The sequence below is a fragment of the Microplitis mediator genome, chromosome 6 (assembly GCF_029852145.1).
Source record: "Microplitis mediator isolate UGA2020A chromosome 6, iyMicMedi2.1, whole genome shotgun sequence".
Taxonomy (NCBI): Eukaryota; Metazoa; Arthropoda; class Insecta; order Hymenoptera; family Braconidae; genus Microplitis; species Microplitis mediator.
In genome coordinates, this window is record NC_079974.1 from 5,585,954 (window position 1) to 5,598,218 (window position 12,265).

General features: G+C 30.1%; 1 protein-coding gene across 2 annotated transcripts in view; it reads left to right on the forward strand.

Moving 5' to 3' along the window:
* Positions 1-3,989: 3,989 nt before the first annotated feature.
* LOC130669319 (chitin synthase chs-2) overlaps positions 3,990-12,265 on the forward strand; it is a 33,334-nt gene continuing 25,058 nt past the window's right edge. The window contains exons 1-2 of one of the 2 annotated variants that reach the window (XM_057472127.1): positions 3,990-4,196; positions 4,272-4,802. The gene's annotated coding sequence lies outside the window, so the exon portion shown is untranslated. Of the gene's footprint in view, positions 4,803-12,265 lie in introns of both variants that reach the window. The other variant, XM_057472126.1, reaches the window with a different exon arrangement.

Consider the following 12,265-nt stretch of genomic DNA (forward strand, 5'->3'; position numbering starts at 1 on the left):
TTCATTGGTACCAATTACTGCTTCCGTTAATAAATAATATTAATTAATCAACATTCAATTATTATTGAATTTTTGGTATTAAACAAAAATTATCTTACTTCTGTGAGCAATAAATATATAAATTGAGTCATTTATTTGAGAAAAAAGGACCTTTTAGTTCCACGTCTTTTCGCGCAAGAACTCACAAAAAAGGCATAATATTCAACCTCTATCATCTGTCAATTTTAATTCATTAATAACAAACTCAAAATTTATTGTACACGTAAAACTACTGTACAGTTAATTTCTTTCAGGTTTCAATTATTAGCAATAATTTTTTTAAATCATCAAAACTCAGTTATCGTTTATTTATAATTGACACAAAAAAATCTGCAGTAATACTCACACCCGCAGTAATACCCACACTTACCCTACTGAAGTTTCGATTCATTTCGATTTCAAATTAAAAAATACTAAATTTTTTTGAAAACTTCCAAATACTTTTAAATAATTAAGTCATAGCTAGATCTCATTTTATAGCAAGATTTGAAACCATTAACGTTTTTAAATACTTCAAAATTTTTTCTTATCGTTAAATAATAATGAAATTTTGATCCCTAGAGAGATTTAGAACGATTCAAAAGATTTTTATTGAGATTTTTATTGAGAATTCCGAAAGATTAAAAAACATTCAAATTAAAAAAAAAATCTTTTCTTATAACTGTTCTTAATCAGGGTAAGCACGTATGTCTATGATTATTATATAATAATAATTAAAATCACCGAAAGATTTGGCAATTACAAGCGCATTTCCTTGCCGATATGCTGGAAAAGATAAAGCAGCTGCTGGAATGGTCGAAGCAGAAATAGCAAGAGCTATGGAATGGCAACGAGTAACTTTAGTAGGATGGTATCACTCTCACCCTCGGTCTCATGCATCACCATCGCTGAGAGATGTCGATTATCAGCTTGACTATCAAATAAAAATGAAAGGGCCTAGTGATAATGGATATACTCCATGTGTCGGCTTGATTTGTTGTAAGTATTTTTAGGAAGTTGCTTTTATTTAATCGCCAATCTTCTGACATTATGACAAGTCGCTCCAAAATCACTCTATGCATCCAAAACTTCTCTTCAATGCCAAGACTAACCGAAATCACACTATTCAATATCGATTTAACTAGAAAATTATCGGTAACTGAGAAAACATCCCAAGTAACACATGCTTGAGCAAGATTCTGGTGCCAGTGTCTTGAGTAAAATTCCTAGTCACTAGTATCTTTTTCTACGTATGGGTCTTGCGCTAGATCATGTAGCAAGAAATCATCATCAAGACTTGCGCATGACTTGCTCAAGGGCTCGTACACAAGAAAATCGAAGATATTTTAGATACGATGCTGTTAAAAAGTTTCTGGTGCATTTCTTGCACCAGTAACCTACGGCAGGTACTTACGCATGGCTTGCTCAAGATCTGCTCAAGGCTCAAGGTTAATTTTGAGCCTTGCGCAGATCTTGAGCAAGCCATGCGCAACTATTTTCAACTGTAGTCTTCCTCCAGAATTGAGTCATATTCTGGAACGATTTTCTTGTGTAAGGCTTGCACTAGACTTGCTATTGAAATCTAGCCACAAGTATCTGCAGCAAGACACATAGATAGGAAAAGACACCAACGTCTATCGAACTTGCTCAAGTCTTGAACAAGATTGTTATGTGAGATGTTAGTTAATATGGGAATTCATGTGTTTTTTCAGTTACCGATGTTTATTTAGCTGAGTTAATAGTGAATAGGGTTATTTCGGATAGTCTTGCGTTGAATAGAAGTTTCGGAGTAAAGCTTGAGTTTGAGGATACCCAGACAGCATTCAAGTCGGAATGACTGCTTTACTTAGTCTTTTTGAAGGCGTCCTCAAGAAGTCTTATAATGACTTCTTAAAGGTGTCATTTTTAAGAACTCTTAATTGAAAGTTCTTGAAGACTCCATAAATAAGACGTCAGTTTTGTGACGTCTTATTGTATTCTTTTTTTAATTTCTTTATGAAGTCAAAATTAGGAACTCCTTAAAGACGTCATGGTAAATTCATACTGAAGTCTTATTTGCGAAGTCAGAAAAAAGAACTTTTTTTAAAGACGTCTTACTGAGTTCGATAGGTGGCTCATTCGACATCTTGAGAACTTCTTAGAGACTTCTTTAAGATGTTGATGAGACGTTCAAATCATAAGTAGGAATTCATTTAGAACTCAGCAAGACGTCATTTTGATATCTGGGTAGTTTTTCTGGATAGAGATGTTTTGGAGTAATCAGTTCAAAGATAGTTTTATTTTACGATAGACATGTTTTAGGTAGAGAAATGCTATAGAGTTATCTGTGCATACCCTAAAGGACCCAAATTACGGTACATTATCGTAAATTACGGTAATCCCTGGTGGAAATTTTTTGGACTTTTCTCTGAAAAAGTCTGAAAAAGTCTTTAGAACTTTGGAACCGAGTTTTTCAGAAAAAATTCCAAAAAATTTCCACCAGGGATCCACCGTAAAATGCCGATTTACCGTAATTTACGGCGAATTTGCCGTAAAAATACGATAATTCGCACCGAATTTTTACGGTAGATTTACCGTAAAATATGGTAAATTTACGGTAAATTAGGTCCGCTAGGGTAGAGAAGTTTTGGAGTGACTTGTTATAATGCTAATCTTCTTTATACAATGATTAAAATGAACAATTTTATTTGTTTTATTGAAGCACCATACAATGCTGATGGCAATTGCTACGAGTCAAATTTTAATATCTTTTGGTCAATGCCGCCACCTGAAAATCGACCCCATGAGTATCCTCGTCCAATGCTTCTCAGTTATACAATATCACAAGAATTATTTTTGTCACAAGATTCACTCGACGAAATTAAGAAATGCATTGAATATTATAGAAGTGAAGGAGGTATTAACTTTAAAATGAACTTTAACAGCAATACAACATATTTGGAAAGATTACGAAATTCCCTTGCATCAAAATTACCAGGTCGTAGTCGAGGAAATGATACTGGGTACTGGGAAGTAATTAAAAAAATGATTCTTCCCGATTCACCAATCGAATCTAGATCAGATGCTTTTATTACTCTACAATTCCCACCTCTTGGGATTTCTGAATCATTAACTCCGACTACGTCTGGATTAAATACCAATAACGTTTTTCTTGCTCCCGTAGCTTTTAAACCAGATAACAATATTATGACGCCTTTACAAAAATTTGATTCTCAGCCATCGACATCTTCTCGGGATTGTAAAAAAGAAATAATCGATGACACAATTAAAGATAATCGGTTATATACTAAAATAGAAAAACCTGATATTACACCAACTTTTAGATCGGGTGAGCTTACAGTTTCTGTAAAAACTGTTAATAAAATGGAATTTGAACCGACGTCGCTAGATTTTTCTAAACTTACGAGTCCACTTTCTATAGAAGCATTAAATAAGATGCGGTCAAGTTTATCTTCTGATTTTCCTCTTCCTGATTTATCACAACAAATGACACCACTGCCAGACTTAAGTAAATTAGCGAATTTTTCTCCTGCCGATCTTGCTAAACTGTCAGCATTCCCTTTAAACGAGTTGACTAAAGTTTCATCGAACATGTACAATCGAAACATTGCAAATTTATTCAATCCTATTAATAAAAATAGTTCTCTTAATCCGACTAAAGATGGAATTGATCGAAAGAATGAATACACACAGAATGAAACCATTCCACTGTCTTGCTTCAACCTAGAATCATGTAGAGTTGATAACTTAGCAGATCGTAAAAAATCTTTAGAACCTACAAATGATGGGATGAAATCAAAACGTCCGACAAATTTTTCTGTTGCTGATGAACTTTCAATATCAAGCGTACGACCGGATTTTGGAGCAATGCTTGATATGTCAATGCTGCATGGAAAAATTCATCAAACCTCAGGAATTAATGACTCAAGTGAATCATTGAATCTTTCTAAAGATCGGTCATAAAGATCATCGGATTTTTATGTATTGCTCAATGCAGAATTTAATTCATTGGAACTGCATGCCTGCATTAAAAGTAAATGAGAATAAGTTTAAAAAACCTAGTATGTATCAATGACAGGCTGAGATTGTTGGATGAATCTGACATAAGGATTCCAGGAATCTGAAAAAATTAATACAATTACTTAAGATCGTGGTTGAAAAAAATGAATAGTATATGAGTGAGTACACTCACCTATTTTCTTCACTTCCCCATTCACTAGTGTAATCAATTTTTCATTGACGTTACATTTTAGATTCAAAAAATTTAAGTAGATACATAGTTAGGGTCAACAACATAACTTCAAACCAGATTCTTGAGTCTATCGGCCTTACCACGACCTGAAAGATTCTTGTGAAAGTAACATAGTTAGAAGGAAGTGTGTTGGGGAGGGACAAAACCGTTCATTCCTTTTCTTCTGTCGTTGAATCAGCCAGTCGCGTGGTAACGTTCTTCTCCTTCTACTTGGCTTTCACCTACGTGAGCTGGTGATTGTCAATTCAATATTGTATTTTATATCAACAGTAAATAAATTTTATTAAAAAATTATTTGTGTTATAAATAATTATGGTCAAGTATTAGTTACCTATTAACTCAATTATTATTTTTTTTTAACAATATCATGTTTTAATGATACTAGTAAAATATAGTTATAATTATGGGCGAAAATAATGAAAAGTGATTAGAAAAATGTAAAATTATTAAGTGAAAAAATGAAGATTTTTTTTTATGAAAAAGTACGAAGCTGAAGAAGTTTTTAAAATAAATTTCACCGAAGCAGCAAAAGGTAAGCGATTCCTAATACTTATGATACAATAATTCATATACTTATCATAATAATATCTCAACTTTTACTTTACTGCAACACACTCACACACATCTCTATAAATTAAATTGATTTAAAAAAACCGTGTTGTAATAATATGAACTAAATAATGTTTTCTCTGTTCACAAACTTGAAATATAAAAAATTTTAAGTACAATAAATCTATAATAATGTGGTAATTAGAAAAATAAATGTAAAATGTATAAAGTTTATTACCAAGTAGAGAGTTTTATTGAAAACTGTATTATTTTTCTTTGTAATGCGGATTTTTTCAATAGAGTAAACTATAATTTTTTAATATTCTCTCATATTTTGCGCGAAAAATTTGAGTTACAATTGAACACCGATTGATATTTCCTATAGACTTTAGAACAATTTCTTTCGAAAAGTAAACGTCACTTTCAGCGTAATCTAATTTTTTTAAGGGCATTTTCAGACAGTGCCCCAACTTTTTTTAAATATTCAATGACTTTCAACTGTCATCGTATTGAAATTTTACTAGTTAATTAAGGGCACTCCCTCCCCACCCACGTTTTAAAAATATTCAATGACCTTGAACTGTCACAACCGTATTGAAATTTTATTATTTATTTAAAAAAATTTTAAGCATTAATTAAAAAATGAACAAAGTAGTTAAAATTTCGCCCAGATATAGATTTTTAAAAAATTATTAAATAAATAAATTTTAGCCTACATAATTTCCCTGGTGGAAATTTTTCGGACTTTTCTTTGAAAAATTCTGAAAAAGTCTTTAGAACTTTAGAACTGAGTTTTGCAGATAAAATTCCGAAAAATTTCCATCAGGGTTGACATTTCGAATCATATTGACATGAAGATTTTACTAAATTTCGTTCAACTGCTAATTGATAACAGCTGTACTGTAAAAAATTTGCTCAGGGAATGCGGATTGAATCCGCAGTGAATGCGGAGCGGGTGACTGTATATTTATTTAATCCTCTCGGAGTGAAATTTACTCCGAAGGGGAGTTTATTTTAATATTAAAACTCCAATTCAGCCCTATCCAAAATTTCCCATAGAATCCACTCAAATGCGACAGAAACCTCATAGAAACCAATACAGTCTATAGGATTCTATGCGGTTTTTGTCGCATTTGAGTGGATTCTATGGGAATTTTTGGATAGGGAGAGTGAAGTTTACTCCAAAAAGGAGTTTATTTCAATATTAAAACTCTAAATCGGAGTAAATGCAAATTGAAATAAAATCTAGATCACTCCGAAATCACTCCGTTGAAAAAAACAAACTCTCTATTTGCTCCGTATGCGGAGTGATTTTCTTTAAAACTCCGGAACTCCGAGTGAGTGAAATAAAATCCGTATTTACTTCCGATTTTTTATAGTATACTGAGAAAAAAAAAGTACTATTGTCCAAACAAGAATTTCTTGGTTCAAGAAATCAGCTACAAATATTTATTTTATTATTATTAATATTTAATTTCCTCGAGAAAAGAGCATCAAAATTATTTTGATATTATATGCATTTGTTGTTATATTGTTAAATTATTTTCATCAATTCTACGAATTCTGGAGACAAAATTATATATTCTCGAAAATTATCAAGAATATATGTTTTTGCATTAAGTAAATTCTCTTAATAAAAGTATTTTTTTTTCTCAGTGTATGTGAGTAATTTTTTTCCAAATCTTTATTTATTTATTAAGGCTAGGCCGTACTAAACGAATTTTTGAATTTTACTATTCTTTTAATTTATTAATCAATTGTTATCACATAAATTTTTATAGCTTCCGAAAATATGTGAAAGACAAACTTTTTCAGAAAGTTTTCATCATTCGAGTGACGTAATTATTCAAAATGTAATTAGAAAAGTAAAATTCGAAAATTCGTTTAGTACTGCTGACCCTTAATAATTTTTCGACCCTGGAATCGAGATTCCCTAAGGGCCGCAATATACAAAAGTTTTACAAAGCATAGTATAATAATGATATTTAAATATAAACATACAATAAGTAAGATAATTTTAGTAAGTTAAGTGAATTGAATTAATTAAGTTAGTTAAATAGGTAGGTAGGTAGGTAGACTTCAATTATACAATAATAGTATATATAAATACATATTTAATTGATGATATAATAATAATCAATAATCCTACATAAAAGTGGACCTAATTCACGTCTTTCTGTAGAAAATAATTATAACACTCTGATCTGAATTCTTTATAAGTTGCAATTGACACAATGGATGAGGGCAGATCATTCCATACTTACACAGAAAAAAAGGATTTCTTGACACAAAAAATTTTTACTCGCCCCAAGAAAATTTTTTCCCAGCCCAAGAAATTTTTTGCATTATGAATTGAAAATAGAAATTTTCTTACGGCGAGAATGAGTTTTTTCAGAGCAAGAAAAAACTTTTTGAGTCAATAAATTTTTTCTCATCCCAAGAAAATTTTTGTGTTCAATTTAAAGTACAAAAAAATTCTTGCGCCCAGAAATTCTTTTTTTCTGTGTAGATAGCAGACAGTAAAAATAAATGTTCATATGTATATTTACGACAGGTTGGTTGATACAGGAGATCAATTTGACGATGTGCACGCGCACGCACAGTACTCATGTAGAAATTCTTCCGCAATATTTTATCACAATTCAATCGTAAGATTTTATATGCAACGCATGCTAAAAAGAACTCACGCCTACTGCACAGTTTCAACCAACCTAGTCTTATTCTGTACGGACTAATATGCACATATCTGCAAACATGGAAGATATATCTAATACAGGCATTGAACTTTCTTTGTAGCATTGTATTCCTTGTACCAGACATTATTTCGGCAAAATGTTAACTAAATTGTTCTTTTTTAAATTAATGCGTTAATTTTTTTTAATTACTTAATAAAATTTTAATACGATTATGACAGTTCAAGGTCATGAATATTTTTAAAAAGTGGGTGGTATTTTCTGAGAATGCTCTTAAACATGTAAAAAACAAACGTTTTTAATTATTTTAATTCTACGATATCACAACCGTATTAGCTAATTTTGAAGAATTAGAGCAGATCAGAAATGCGAATCGGTGTAAATGTGAGCTGTAAGCAGTTATAAAACCAGTAGCTGAACTTGTTTTATAAAAGATTTTTAACTCTTTAGAACAAAAATATTTAGTAGGAAAGATATTTCGGAAAATCAAACTGATTATTTTAATTTCACAAAGAAAATATGAAAATTTTGCGGGAACTTAACTTAAAAATATGGGCAAAATTATTAATAAATTGACGTTGTGATGTGAAACTTATATTGAAATTTTCTAATTTTTACTATATTTCGAACTACATTACCATTTATACTTTGTAATTTTTGATTGTGGGAGAAATTAAAAAATATAAGCTGAATCAGTAAACTTCCCTGATTGAATCCGACTTAAACTCAATCGGATTTTTATTGGATTCGATCAGTCAATTGGAATTCACTTGGAAGCGTTCCGATTTACTGATTGAAATTAAATCGGAAAATAATCGAAAAAAAATTATTTTCAGATTGAATGCAATTGAGATTTTTTAATCGGAAATACATAATTTATTTTTCGATTAAATCCGATTGAAATATTTTATTTGGAAAACAATAAGTTTTTATCGATCATTTTTTCGATTTAACTTTCCGATTGAATCCGATCGAAACTGATTAAAAGTCAATTGGAAATTCCCGATTGCATCCGATTAGAATTTTTTAATCATCAGATTTCCTCGGAGTTTTTAATCAAAGTTAACAGTCGATTTAATAAATTTGATAATTTAGAATAGTAAATCTTATTCTATTAGCATGTATTTTAACAAAATTAAATTTTAATTAATTTCTTAACTTTTTATCTATATTATTAAGAGAATAAGGAAAATTTTGTTCCCGTCATATCTATATAATAGGATTAGTTAATGTCATTGAAATCGGTATCATTAGATAGGTCTTGACTTGAATTTGTGCCTTTTCATACTTTAAACTCTTTTTAATTACCAAGTATTGAGATAAATAGATTTGTCTATATCATTCGAATTACATTTAAATTACGCGAGAAAAAAGACGATCGTATTAATTTTCTTTAAATAAATTAATACTTTAATTATCCTGTAACTAAATATGACTGAATGTCACTGAATATATAGCTATATTATTTATATTGCGTTACTTATTCCAAAATGACAGATTTTTATACTCCCTTTTGGTTTTAGGAAGCTTCTCAAAACCAAAAAGTTGTGCATAGAAAAAAAAGGATTAATTGACACAAAAAAACTTTACTCGCCTAAAGAAAATTTTTACTTACCCCAAGAAATTTTTTGCATTGTGAATTGAAAACAAAAATTTATTTAGAACTAGAAAAAAGTACTCAGTGCAAGGAATTATTTCTTGACCAAAAAAATCTTTTCTCGCCCCAAGACAATTTTTGTATTTAAATGATAATGCATCAAATTTCTTGGTGCAAATTAGAATTTTTTGCGGCATGAAATCCTTTTTTACTGCGTATTTTATAAATTTAGTAGTGAGATTTGGGCAGTCACGTAGTGAGGTCTAGCAGGTTGCTCGTTATTATAATAATATATTATTGCTAGTAATAAGATAATTATTTGAGAAGTATGGATTGATGTTAGTGTAAATTTTTATGTGATGTCTAAAACTACACGGACAAAAATTTTGGCTCAAAACCTACCAATTTTTATTATGCTGTCGACTAAACTTGAAACAGGAAGTGAAGCATCCAAAAATTTTTTATGCTCTTATGAAAAATTAATGTGCGCATCACAATTATTATAATGTATGGAAGTAATTGTTATTAAATCTTATCGATAAGTGTCTCGCGCGTAGTAAGCATTTTGATACAGCATAAAAATTTTTCGTATGAGCATAATTATTTTTCGGATGCTTCCCTTTCTGTTTCAAGTTTGGTCGACAGATATATAAATTCATACAATTTTATAAAGTAAAACCTGAGTAAGGAACGTAATAAATAAATGTAATTTTATAAATTATATAAACTATTATAAAATTTTATAAGATTGTACAGCGAAATTTTATAAGATTTCATATAATTTTATAAAATTTCATAGAATTCTATATAGTAAGATCTTAGTAAGGGTAGCAATAATTAAATTAAATTTCATATAATTGTATAAAGTTTTATACGATTTCATAAAATTATGTAAAATTTTAGACAATTTTATAAAGCAAGTCCTTAGAAAGAAAGTAATAATTAGATGAAATTTAATGTAATTGTATGAAATTTTATAAAGTTTTATACGAATTCATAAAATTGTATAAAATTATTTATTGGAGAATTACCTTTATCAAGTTCGAAGATGAGCCCAATAGGTCGATTAACTTCGAAGTTGGTGTTTGAATTTTTTTTTTTATTTTCATAAAAATGAATTTTTTGGCTTGATCCTTAAATAACTTTTAAACTGATTGATAGCTCAATTCTGGAAAATGTATCTTAAAGTTCGTACGATGAGCTTTAATTTTCACTTACTACTTGTTTTTTTTTTTTTTTTTTTCAAGATCTTTTCTAACAATTTGATGATCTCAAAAATTTCACAAAAAATTAAAAAAGCCCATTTTTGTAGCTTAGTCCTCTAATAACTTCTGAATGATAAGGCATAAATCAAATCCTGGAAATTCACATAATGTAGCTTATAAAATAAGTATTAATTACACCGCAGTATTGTATTTTTAATTCAGTAGTTCATTTTTTTTTTAAATTTCCCAAATTTTTGTATCTAAATAAGAAATCTACCTTTCCATTCCGGGTAAGGCCGGATGGCTCTTTTTCTGTGTAGAAATTGTTTCTCATTAGAATTAATAGTATATTGCTGCGCGGTATAGGATAAAACTAGATGATTTCAGGCGAGGTTAAAGTTGATTGCCCGAACCGAAGGTGAGGGCTGACATCATCGACGTCCCTTGCCATGCAATATATTTTTCATATTATCTACATTGATATTGGGAGTTTTAATGTCAGGAGTCAGTCGAACAGACTAATTTTTGACCGACAGTTCAGCAAAAAAATCATGCTGAATTTCAAATATGTAAATTTAATTAGTTTAATAAGGAGAATAGCGGCTTTTTATTTGTGTAATAAATTGATAGATGAGAACTCATATTACTTTTTTAATTTCCCAAACACAATTCTCAGTTTGGTTGGTTATTAGAGTGACATAAATATTTAGAGGTTTACAATAAACAAAAATGCGGCTCTGACAGTGATGAAATTAAGTCAGAAGTTAATTTAGCGGGTAGAAACTGATCAGTTTCTACTCACTAAATTGCATTTGTCTGATATTAGCTTGTTCCGACTGGCAGAACAGGCATTGGAATTCAAAGTTTCATTGTAAGTGATTTGAAGAACATACACTATCAATAAAATTCTATAATTAAACTTTTTATAAAAAACCGGTTGATCTTATGAGCCAGTTTCGATTTTTTTTACGTTTATCGAGTTCTATGTGAGATGAAAAATTTTTAAAAACTTGTTTTTTAAATAATTTGAAAATTTCAATCAATTAATCTTAAGAACGCATAATATTTACAAGTCTAAATAAAGTTTTCAAAAATGATCAGGGACGATTCTTTTGGCCTCGAAATTTTAGTTGGAAACACAATCAGTTCCGAAAATTTGACTGAAAGTTTTTTTTTAACTTCCCGCTAAGAAAATCGACGATTTTCGAAAAATTCAGAAAGTTATTGTTTTCACCCCGATTTGCGAAAATCGGGTTTTCAACAAATGTCGACGTTTTGAGGTCTGGGGTGGCATTCGACGCAGCATATTAATTCCTACAAACTGTAAAAAATTGAGCTTGATCGATAGGGTGCGTTTAGAGATATTTCAAAAATTTTTTTAGATAACTTCTAATGGGTTAGATGGATTAATTCCAAAATCTAATCAGCTCTAAAACGTTATAAGCTACGTCGAATGCCACCTTAACTATCGAAATCGGTTCATTCATTCAAGAGGAACCGTTGTCGAAAGAATTAAAAAAAAATTTTTTTTTTAGTTTTTCATTGATTTCTCAGAAACGAGTTGAATGATCGACTTCAAAATCTAATCAGCTCTAGAACTTAATGAAACGCGTCGATCGCCGCCTTAACCATCTCAATCTGTTAATTCGTTCGAGAGATATCGTTGAAGGAATAAATGGTAACAAACGTTAGTTTTCGAAAACAATGGCACACCAAAGTATTTTCGAGCTCGAAGAGACAGATTTTTTTTTTTTTTCAAAATTGACGAGTTATCATGAAGTCATATTTTTTAGCTAATCACTGGCTACTTTTCATATCTGGCCATTAGCTCATATTTTTCAGCCAGCGATTAGCAATTTATAATTGCACTCTCACTACCTCATTCCCTATAGTAGCTATCTTAGTCAAGATCTTTAAATCACAGTATATATAGATATAATATTTCGCTGTA